The following is an 11,702-nucleotide window of genomic DNA, read 5'->3' as shown; positions in this document are numbered from 1 at the left end:
TCTCTCTCTCTCTCAATCTTTCTTTCTTTGTCTTTTTCACACATGAAACACACACACACACACACACACACATACATACACTACACACACACATACACACAAACACACACACACACTCACACACACACACTCCCACACACACACAACGTACACATAATATCATCATCGAGACATAGCTAATCCCTCTGCCATTGGGAGTCAAAAAGTTATGCAAAGTATGTTAGGAAATTATTACAAATCGCTACTTCAGAATTACAAAGTTCTATCTGACATCTTTAGTCGTTATGAGTTACTAAGACTATGAGGTCAGAAACCAAATTGTTGTTCTATCTACTGATATACCAAAATCGTAAGATTAATCCAAGTCGTTATCAAGATATTCAAAGAACTACATTCGTAAAAGTGGGTGGTTGGCGGGTGCTCTAGTGTGGTTTGCTTCTTCTTTCCTATCAAACGTCTATCGTCTTTATCTCCCCTTCTTCTTTTTTGTGTTTGTTACTCTCTTGTAACACTTCTAATCTTCGGCACTTACATGACCTTATCGTTTTGCAAGTGCCGTAAAACACTAAAACTGAACTACATTCGTGAAAGCTTGATCCTTCTTTGTTACGTCAAGTTTCTCTAAACTAGGTACTGAGCAGATAGATCTTTGTGATTCCGAGGTAGCGAAATACCCAAGCTGATTAACAAAGTTACGAGCACTTCCGCGACGAACCTCTAGTTCTATTTATTTCCTAGTTCATCAAGTGGAAGTCGCCTGTCAGCCCAGATCGATTCTTCTGTCTTGGCCTCGGTGGTGGTGTTCACACTCATTAATTTTATTCTCTTGAAGGTCGACAACCGGGTCGATACTTCGCTACCTCAGAGTCACAAAGTTCTATCTGCTCAGTACGGTACCTAGTTTTGAGAAAATTGAAGTCAAAGATTTTTTAGTTTCACATAATGTCAAACGTTTTCGAATGCAATACTTTGAATATCTTGAAAACGACTCTGAATAATCATACACTTTTGATAGAACAGACGGAACATTTCGTCTCTGACCTCATGACCTAAGTAACCCAAGACAGTCAAAAATATCAGATGGATCTTTGTAATTCTGAGGTAGCGACTCGTCTGACAAATCTAGAGCCTGATTCTTGAGCACATTTTAAAGTCTCTTAATTTGACTTTATATTGGTTCAAAAATCGAAGACGTGGGTGGTTGGCGGGTCTCTTGTGTGCGGTGTGTTACTACATTCTTATCAAATAACAGAAGGAAAGTTAAAGGAAAGTAAAGGTGATGTTGGACCTACCAGTGGCGCCCTCCAACCACCTGCACAACAGTATCTGAATAAAAAAAATAATAGCTTTGTATTATATTAAATAGATACATACATATTCATAGTTTTCTATGTATGAACACCCAACGTCACTCCTTTGCAAGTAATTCTTAGGCTCAAACCGTCACACCCTAAAAACAACCCCCCACCGGGGGGCAGTGCACCTGACTGTAGTGTCTTTAGGCCATTCCCAAAGGTGGGACATTTCTCGTTCAAGCATAGTAGAATTGGAAATGGGTTGACTCATGTCACGCTCATAACTGTGCCTAATCTACAACAGGCAACTGCTGCTTTATCCTTCCTGATCCTTACTATTATCATTTTCCTCTACTTCTTTTGTATGTTTGTCACTCTCTTGTGATCTGCTATTTCCGTGGTACCTTGATAGTCGAAGCAGACCTTGTGCTGTTGAAGCTAGAGAGGTGAGCAGTCTAAATCTGATTCCCTGTAAAGACGTCTCTGTTGACACCCTCCCCTTGGCGCTCATAAGACCTTATGCAGTTGCGAGCGCCGTAAAACACTCGACAAAAAAAACAAAAAACACCCTAAATTTTTAAATTAAAGTATCTTGTCAAGGAATACGCCATTTTAGTTTTCTGTAAAATGACTTTTCTTGACCTCCTTTCTGACCTTGTCCTTCTGGGTTCGTTGGTATCTCCTGAAAACTGTCCCCCCCCCCCCTTTCCCACCTTTTTTCCTCGCACACACTCGCATCCCGACCCGGACGAAATACAGAGTCACGGTTATTTGCTCAATACACACAAAACCTTCCCTGTCAAGGTCAACACGCTTTGTAGAGTTGAAGGGACATTTTTAAAGCAGAGGCTACGAGGGACAAAGTGCCATGTGTAGTCAAGAAGTAATGCAAGTTGTTCGCTGTTTTTGTTCCCTGTTTTGTACTATTTTGCACCAGGTCTCATTACGTTCAATTCACTGGCACTTTTACTATAATGATCTCTTGAACCCACCTAGCAAAATTCCATTTTCTTCGATATTTATAGTTAAATAAGTTTTATTAAGAGTTTTATGACACTTGTTGCCCAATTAGGTCGTATAAGTGCCGAAGATTAGAAGTGTTACAAGAGAATAACAAACGCAAAAAGGAGGGGGAGAGATAGGGATGATTGATGTTTGATAGGAGAGAAGGAGCAAGCCAGACTACAACACCCGCCAACCACTCACTTGGTATCAAGAAGGAAATTTTTAAAAAGCATCCTTTCACATTTTTTGAGAAAAAAGGGCCTTGCTCTTGACTACTTAAGACAAGGCAGAAGTTCGTTTGTTCGTTTAAATAATATATTTCTTTTTATTAAATGGATGAATGAATGAATGAATGAATGAATTACCTAATTATCATTGTCTCCTTTAAGTTGAATTCATGTACAGTCAAACGTGTCCGAGACACCCACTCATTGTTAAGAAGAGAAGTGGACATCTTAGACAGTGCCACAAAGAAGGAAAAAACCGCATTGTGGGAGGCTAGCCATAACTCCTGTGGGTCGTGGCCGGTGGGTGCTCTGGTGTGGTTCGCTCCTTCTGTCCCATTAAACAACTTCCTCTCCTCCTTCTTCTTGGTGGTCCTTACTGTTTTGTAACATCTCTAATCTTCGGCACTTATATGACTGACTGCATTGTGTTGCAAATGCCGTCAAACACTTACCATGCCTAGAATACTAATTTTACACCACATCGGCTAAAGTAAATAGTGGGTCTTTGGCGGGTGCTCTGGTGTGGTTTGCTCCTCTTTTCTTATCACACATCAATCGTCCTGATCTCTCCTCTTTCTTTCTTGTGTTTACTGCTCTCTTGTAACACCTCTAATCTTCGGCACTTACATGACTTCATTGTGTTGCAAGTGCCGTAAAACTTTTACTACAACTAAAAGTAAACAGAAAAACCCCAAACCTATACAAACAGCAAAGGCTTCAAAACGTATGCCTGCTAAGCTCTCTCCTATAATACTCGTAGTATACATCCATGTGAGAGTCGGAGCTCTTAGGTTTCACCCTCGTCGTGTCATCTGATATACAAATTCCTTTGCATACTTTATTTTTGGTCTTGGGTGTTTTTTTATTTGGTTTGTCTGGGATTTTTTTAAAGTTTTTTTTCCGGTTGTTTTGTTTTTGTTTTTGGTTGTTTGTTATTTTTATGTGTGTTTGTTTTTGTTTTGTTTTGTTTTATTGTTGTTTTTTTGTGTTTTTTTTTTGTTGTTTTTTTTTGGGGGGGGGGGGGGCGGTGTGTTAAATAAATGTTTGCCGTGGTGTTTTTACTCCCCATTAACACAATTCAGATTATTTATGAGCGTGCGTCGACCGTGCTTGTCATGGTCAACCGGGGTCGAGAGGGATACAATGTCTCGGCAGATATAGATCGATATACTCATTGAAAGTTTTCCCCACACGGGAATCAAACTCGCGTTTTCTGCTTGTGACGGCGAAGCAGCTCACCACCAAACCGCAGACGCTAATTAGGGGTTCTCGTGGTTTTTTCTAGTATTTTCTCCTCTCACCTCCTTTCCTGCTCTCTAACCTATTTCTCAGAATTTCTGTCGTCTGCTTTTGTCTCCACTTTCCCGCCCCCTCCCCAAACCTTTACCCAGGGACGAAGGCTGACTTGTTTGACAGGGTAATCAAAGTGAGATGGGACCAGACAGGGCCAGGAGATATCACACTCCCACAAGTCATAAGAACCTTACTGGCACTGGAGGCTACAACTCTGAGTTGTGAATGAAAACAAATCCTGAATTCATGTTGTATGCATATTCAACCGCTAAAATAATCGGGAAAGTATTTCATTAAATATTTATTCTAACTAACCTTAAATTTAACTTTAGATTTGAACACACGAACACCAATGAAAGAAGCAGAGATGTCAGCACTACAATGGCATGTTATACCAGACAGCCGAAACACTTTGGTAGAGCATGCCAATTATTAATTTTTTATTTCACATTTGGCTGTTTTCAGGGGCGGTTTGTTAACTGGGCAAGACCGGCGGTGCTGGTCAATTTTTTTTCAGCTGGACTGTTGACAGGAGATTTATTGCTGATGAACATTTTCATTCAGTTTTAAGTAAATCCAAACAAACATGTATCAACATTCAAACGCACCTTGCCGATTTGAAGGCGCACAAATAGACAAGAGGGATTCACTGCTGTTTATTTGTCGCGACAGAGCCTCATTCCTTCACGTTTGTTATCGCGCCGGCTCATAACTTTAAATCGTCTCCCCTACCACCAAGCCGTCACGTCGCGGAACTTCGTAGGCTACTACGTATGAGGCCTAACACACGGCGGGCTTAGGCATAGCGATGACGTCAGTCCCATGGGCAAATCCATCGACAGCCCTCAGAATGAATAGTACATTCCTTAATTGCCAAATTGACCTCTTTGTAGCTTACAAAATTAAGATTGAGACTGTCTTGAGCAGCACGGACACATGTATTATTTTATCAGCAAAACATGTATTTATCATTCAGCCTTTCTCTAACTACTATCAGAATATTTATTGTTAGCATGGCACTCATATTTTTTTTTATTGACTTTTTAACCACCTATAGTTCCTGTTTGACATTTACTCATCGTTTTCTCCCCACTAATAACTTACCTATCCCATAGGAGTCTGGCCGGCGGAAGGAAAAATTGTCTAGTGAAGATATATAAGGAGAATTTTAACGAGGAGTGATAGGCACTCGGCTGTCAGAGTCTGGGCCAGGCCTACCCCCTCCCTTCCCTCCCCTTTTCCACCGTCACCCCAGCTAGACACCAAGTTCTATAACTTGCATTTGACACACTTCCCGACTTTGTTACAACACAGTGTTCTGTTCTGAGAAGTGAGAAGTGCGATGAAGTACATTTGATGATATAATGATCGGAAACTGTTGTGTGCTAACTTTGTCCAGCTTTGTATTCTATCTGATTGTAGACTTGATCTGCTTGGGACAGCGTCACTGGTACAGTATCAATTGACTTTTTGTCATCATAAAGGACAGTTCTTATAACATATATTTAACGGGTCCAGTGCACGTCGATATGTTGTGTGGGGGTGAAGAAAGTACGAGTAAAGTACTGAAGGCCAGGACCAGCAGTTTATTGCCTCTCACTTTCAGTTTGTTTTCTGGCCTTGTAGTGTTTCTTTTTCTGTGCCGATCAAGTCAGTTTCTATTAATCTCAGTAACTTCCATCATACGTTATTCATAATATTATTGTTTCTTGACACTACCGCATGTTTTAGCTCTTTCACATCATATTACAATGTTTGCAGTGGTGTGTGTGTGTGTGTGTGTGTGAGTGGGGGAGGGGGTGGGGATGGCGAAAGTAGGGGTATAAAATAAGGAGAGAGAGAGAGAGAGAGAGAGAGAGAGAGAGAGAGAGAGAGAGAGAGAAAGTGTGTGTGTGTGTGTTTGTGTGTGTGTGTGTGTGTGTGTGTGTGTGTGTGTGTGTGTGTGTGTGTGTTGTGAAGGAAAGGGATGGGGGAGGGAGAAATAGTCGACGTGAATGACGGCCGGTCAGTTCTATAAACCATGAGCCGCCACGGGCTGTTTTGTCTAGCTTTTCGCGGCCAGGAGCCGGTGTCATAATCGAGGTCACGTTAAAAAGTCGAGAAAAAACAAAACGAGCACTCGCAGCAGTCAAGATATTATTAGGAGTTAGTTCCCCTCACATCTGTGAGGTGGACTCGACCAGTGTAATAGTTAGCTTACATAATCAGTTCGTGTGGATGCTTATAACTGTGGCTCGAAAGGGGTGAACAAGGTATATGCGACACAATGAAACAGTTTTGACTGCTATGCACATGTTCCCTTCAACTCTATTGGTAGACTCTTCCAGCCTCACTTTAAGCTTACTTAATCAAAGCTTGTGATTGCCTATGGAGTGTTCCGATAGGGGCGAACAGGCTATTTCTGTGGCAATGAAACCGTTTTGGAGGTTAGGCATAGTCTATTGTTCATTGGTGATTATGAACGTCTTTTTACATTTAATTTATGAGGTTTACGTCTGTGGGAGAATTTGACTGCGACAATGTTTCAAAAGTAGGAAGGGAAGCAGTGATTATTTGATTATATAGACGCTTCGCCTCTGCCTTTACCCTCTGACTCTTTCTGCAGCCTTTTTACTGCTACTCCTTGGCCCCTTCTTACTGCTGTCTTTCAGCCACACCCCTGATCTTAGGGCAGTCAAGATCTAACGCCTAGCCTTCTCGGATACGGGCAAAAAAATCTTGTTGGTCCAGTGTGCAAGTTGCGCACGTTAAAGATCACTTGCTGGTCCTAAAATCGATAAAAGTTACTGTAGGTTTCTGCCGCCACCAGGTTAAAATTCAAAATTGATTCCTGCCAAACAAACAAAAAAAAGCTTAACGTATCCCGCTCACTCATATGACCGTAAACAGACGCGAGTGCCGTTAAACACTTTCCAAAGAAAGAACAGACCCCAATTCATTTGTTGGAAAACTCGTCTACAACAACTTACATAACGTTTAAAAAAAAGAAAAAAAACCTGTTGTATGTCGTGTATAATTATGCATTCAGTGGTCAAGACTCGTTTTATTTTTATTTTTTAATTCACAATTTAATTTTCACAGTTGAATTGCAGCAGATATTTTTATGGACTTCTTAATGTTCAAGCCCCGAGCAGCTTAGTTCCAAATTCGCACCACCTGTTACACTTGTTTCATAATCTATTTCTGAATAGAATATTGATCAGTTTGTCTCCTTGGCCTCATTATGTTGTTGAGTATTTTTTTTCACGCATTCGTCCTTTCTTCTTAGTCTGCCGTCCCCAATGTATTTTTACGGGTGGTCCGAGGGCGCCACAGGTAGGTCCCATTTCTTTACTTTCCCTCTATTGTTTCTGTCTGTCTGTCTGTCTTACTTTTTTCCAAGGGCTTTATGACCTTTGTGTCGATGGGTTTTTCTTTATTAAAAAAGCAATTGCAGCAACAACAACAACAAGAAACAAACGAGGTGTTTTAAGAGACCGCTCGTTCTTTCGCTGTGTTTTATTTTTGTACGAGGTGTGTGAGTTCTTGCTTTTGTTTTCCACATCGGAGTGCATCATGTACATTGCACTTTAAAACTGCATCGGAATGTGCACTCCTCTTCCCAACCGTTATGTTGCCAAGTGTCGTCCGTCGAGATTGATTTTACGGAAGAGGTCACATCTGGTGATCTTATTGCTCTGCCGTCTGCCAGTTGTAGGGTTAAGTACAGTGGAAGGGGAGGTCGGGTCATGTTTCAAACCGCCGTGCGATAAATCCATAGAGCTGTGGAGATGGGTAAAAAAAAAAGGAATATGTTACGGGCTGGAAATCAAGTTACTGAAAGGCTTCGATTGATTTGTCGGAAGCGGTTTTCTATCACACCGACTTTTAGTTACTTAATTAAGTGAGTATGGTTTTTCAGGGGGGGGGGGGGTTGTTTTGTGTTGCTTTGTTTTGTTTGGTTTTGTTATGGTTTTTGTTTGGGTTGTTTTGTTTTGCTTTCAAGTTTGTATAGATTGGTGTGCGGGTTGTTGGAGGGAGGCCTCCACTGGTAGGTCCTACCTCAGTACTTTCCCTCTGCAGTTCCTGTCTAAAAACAAAAATACTATTGTATGACTCCAATGGATATAGCTCAAAAGGTGGATCGACTAGGTACTTTAAAATTACAAAATTAGCTTCGTTTCTATCTGTGTCGTCGTGGTCTTCTCCATTTGAAGTTACTCTAAGTTCCTACATTGCTGGAAAAAGTCGTCCTCCCAGATTTAAAGCCATTTTAGTGGGGTGGGGGGGGGGGTGGCGGGTGCTCTGGTGTGGTTTGCTTCTTCTTTCCTACGAAACATCTATCATCCTTATCTCCCCTTCTTTTTTATTATGTTGGTTACTCTCTTCTAACACCTCTAATCTTCTGGCGCTCATTTGACCTTATGCAGTTGCGAACGCCGTAAATCCTCTACTAAAACTAAACTAAAAGCCATTTTATTGTCTCCGAGTGGGTAGTTTGCGGGTGCCCTTTTGAAGTTTGCTCCTTCTTCCCTATCAAACATCTGTCGTCCAGATCAATCCTCTTCCTCCATTTTTGTATTTGTTTCCGTCTTGTAACACCTCTAATCTTCTTACTCAGGCCTATATGACTTCACTGTGTTGCAAGTGCCGTAAAACTCTTACTAAAACCAAACAACCTTTAGGCTTCAGATCTCTCGAAAAATCTCAATGCACTTTCTATCTAAATAACATTTTTTTTTTTTTGGGTGGAACAACTTAGTATGAATATGTATAAGCGTGCAAGGGGGCTTTCGTGGCCTAGAGGTTAAGGTGTTAGCCTCTCATTCAAAGGTTCCGGGTTCAAATTCGGGTAGCGACCGAAAAATTTTCTTCTCTAAAATTGTCTCCTTTCACTTCATCTGTTGTCTTCTTTTATTTCCACTTTCTGCCCCCACCCGCTCATCTCCTTTACCCCTCCTCTGGGCTCCTGACTCTTTTTGCAGCCTTTCTACTGCTACTCCTTGGCTCCTCCTTACTGCTGTCTTTCTGCCACACCCCTGATCTTCTGGTAGGAAAGATCTACACATAGCCTACTCGGACCAGGGCGAAAAATCTCGGAGGGCCCGTGTGCAAGTTGCGCACGTTAAAGATCCCTTGGTGGTCTAAAATCGACAAGAGTAGGCTTCGGCCGCCACCCGGGCAAAATTCAAAATTTCCTACTAACTGAAAATATTAGGTGTGTCTCGCGCGCTCATATGACCTTATGCAGTTGCGAGCGCCGTAAAACACTTTACAAAAACAAACATAAGCGTGCAAGCGAGTTTGTGTATGTATTTGTGTGTGTGTGTGTGTGTGTGTGTGTGTGTGTGTGTATGTGTGTGTGTGGGTGTATGTGTGTGTGGGTGTGTGTGTGCGTGTATGTGTGTATATGTTTGTATGTGTATGTACCTGTGTGTGCGTGCATGCGCACGTGTGTTCTTGACTGTGCGTGCGTGTGTTCGTGAGTGCGTGCGTGCGTGCGTGCGGTCGGGCTCCTGTATAATGTGTGTAAGTGTAAGGGCAATGACTAAGCTAAAACAGCTCGATTCTTTGCCGCGGTCCAGGCTCAGGTTACAAACCGCAATGTCATGTCCCATGACACGACCAATCGGAATTACAGTGTACTCAGTCTGCCTGCTTCGATTGGATTCAACGCGCTGTGCACGATTTACCGTTTGACCGAATTAAAGTCATCTCTATATATTATATTTGTGAAACTTCACATTTTTGCAGCCTAAAACGTCCGAACTTCTTAGCTTTCGAATTTGACAAAAATTAATGGTGGTTCAGAATCATTTAAAGGGTGCACAGTTTCACTGAGGAGCCTTAAGTCCCAGTAGTTTATTTTTCAGTTTTTCATTAGTTTCGTTTAGATCTAATCTTGGGAAAGTCCGTCTTCTAAGACGTCATTGTAAACAAGCGAGGCTTCCGTTCCCTATCCGTGCGCAGATTCCACACCTTCGAAATTATAAAGTGTACAACCACGAAAGCGGTATAGAGAATCAATCTACACATCTATCATAATATAATATTTGGCAACTTGGAAACACACGTGTCACTTTTCTCTCCAGATTTATAGCTCCATTCCAGCAGAGTGTAGAAAGAGTAGACCAATGTGACTTCAGTTGATGTTAATGCACCGATCATTCCTTTCATCGAAAGGGGGCCCAGCTAGTTGTAAATAATCACAACGAGGTGGCATCAGGCGCTCGTCAATTTTTGGGCATATGGGGTTATTGGTATCATCTTAAAGCCTGCTCTTTTGCCTTCACTTTTGTGAAAAAAATTCCATCTATGTCGTCAGGGTCGCTGGTTTCAGTGGTAAAACTGGGGAGAAAATGGCCGCCAAGTGTAGTAACTTTCATAGCTTGAGAGTCCTTGGAAACTGAAATTTGTGCTTTCTTGTGCCTTTAATAAACGTTTTCCCAGTAAAATGCACACAAAAATGTGTTTTTAAATGGACGTTAGAGATGTTGACTTAAAAAACCAAAGTTATTTTAAAAATTGCACCTCGGCCCAAAAATGCCGATTTCTTTGAACTCAATATTTTGATGAGCACCTGATTTCACCACGGCGCCTCATATATACACACACATAAATAGGGAAAGAGAGAGAGAGGGGGGGGGGAGACAGAGAAAGAGAAAGACCGACAGACGAGACAGACAAACAGAGAGAGAGAGAGAGAGAAAGAAAAGAGAGAAAAAGAGAGTGAGGAGGGAGACAGAGAGAGAGAGAGAGAGAGAGAGAGAGAGAGAAAGAGAGAGAGAGAGCAATTTAAGAGAGAGAGAGAGAGAGAGAGAGAGAGAGAGAGAGAGAGAGAGAGAGAGACGTCTTTTATAATGTTTATTCTAATCCAATTAAGTTGCTCCGCGTCACGTGTTTGGGCATGTTAAAAGTAATACCACATATTATTTTACTAATATTATATTTTTGGACTTTCACTTTTGACATAATTTTATCTCTTTTTTCATACATCGTAGAAACTGTTCTTTATTGTTTTGTTTTGTTTGTTTGTTTGTTATTGTAAGTATTTTACGGCGTTCGCAAATTTTCAGTTGGTATAGGAAATTTTGAATTTTGCCCTTGTGGCACCCGAAGCCTACTCTTCTCGATTTTTGGACCACCAAGTACCAAGGGATCTTTAACATGCGCAATTTGACACGGGACCTCCGAGATTTTTCGCCCTTGTCCTAGAAAGCTAGATATAGATCTTTCCTACCATATAATCAGGGGTGTGGCTGAAAGACAGCAGTAACAAGGAGCCAGCCAAGCAGTAACAGTAGAAAGGCTGCAGAAAGAGTCGGGAGCCCAGAGGAGAGAGGAAAGGAGCTGATGGGGTAGAGGCAGAAAGTAGAGAGCAGGCGACAGAATATTTTTAGAGAGTAGGAAAGGATGTGAAAGGAGAAAATTGTGGAGAAGAAAATGTTCCGTTGTTATCCGGATTCGTAAGCGGGACCTATTGAAAGAGAGGCGAACACCTTGACCTTCCTTAACCTCCAGGCCACGAGAGCCCCCCAAAAACTGTTTTCTGTAGTGTAGTGGTTATAGGCGCTTCTCAAAAGATCGGAGTTCGATTCTTGTCTAAGAAGAATTTTTAGTGATCTTGGACGTTGCATCCCGCTCAGCCCGAGTTGACCGTGACTGATAGGCTCGAAGCCCGCCTCCTAAACAGTCTAAATTGGGTCGAGAGAGCGAGTGGTTGGAGGGCGCCTATCTGGTATTATAGTTTCTACTTCTTTACCTTCCCTCTGTTTTTTTCTGTCTGTCCGTTTTACGTTTCCCAGGACAAAATGACCATTATTTTATCGATGTGCTTCTATTTATTCAAAGAAAAAATACACAAATTGTCTAGAGGCACGAGAGAGAGAGAGAGAGAGAGAGA

Source organism: Aplysia californica, unplaced genomic scaffold, assembly GCF_000002075.1.
Source record: "Aplysia californica isolate F4 #8 unplaced genomic scaffold, AplCal3.0 scaffold00539, whole genome shotgun sequence".
Classification (NCBI taxonomy): Eukaryota; Metazoa; Mollusca; class Gastropoda; order Aplysiida; family Aplysiidae; genus Aplysia; species Aplysia californica.
This window is presented reverse-complemented; position numbering follows the sequence as displayed.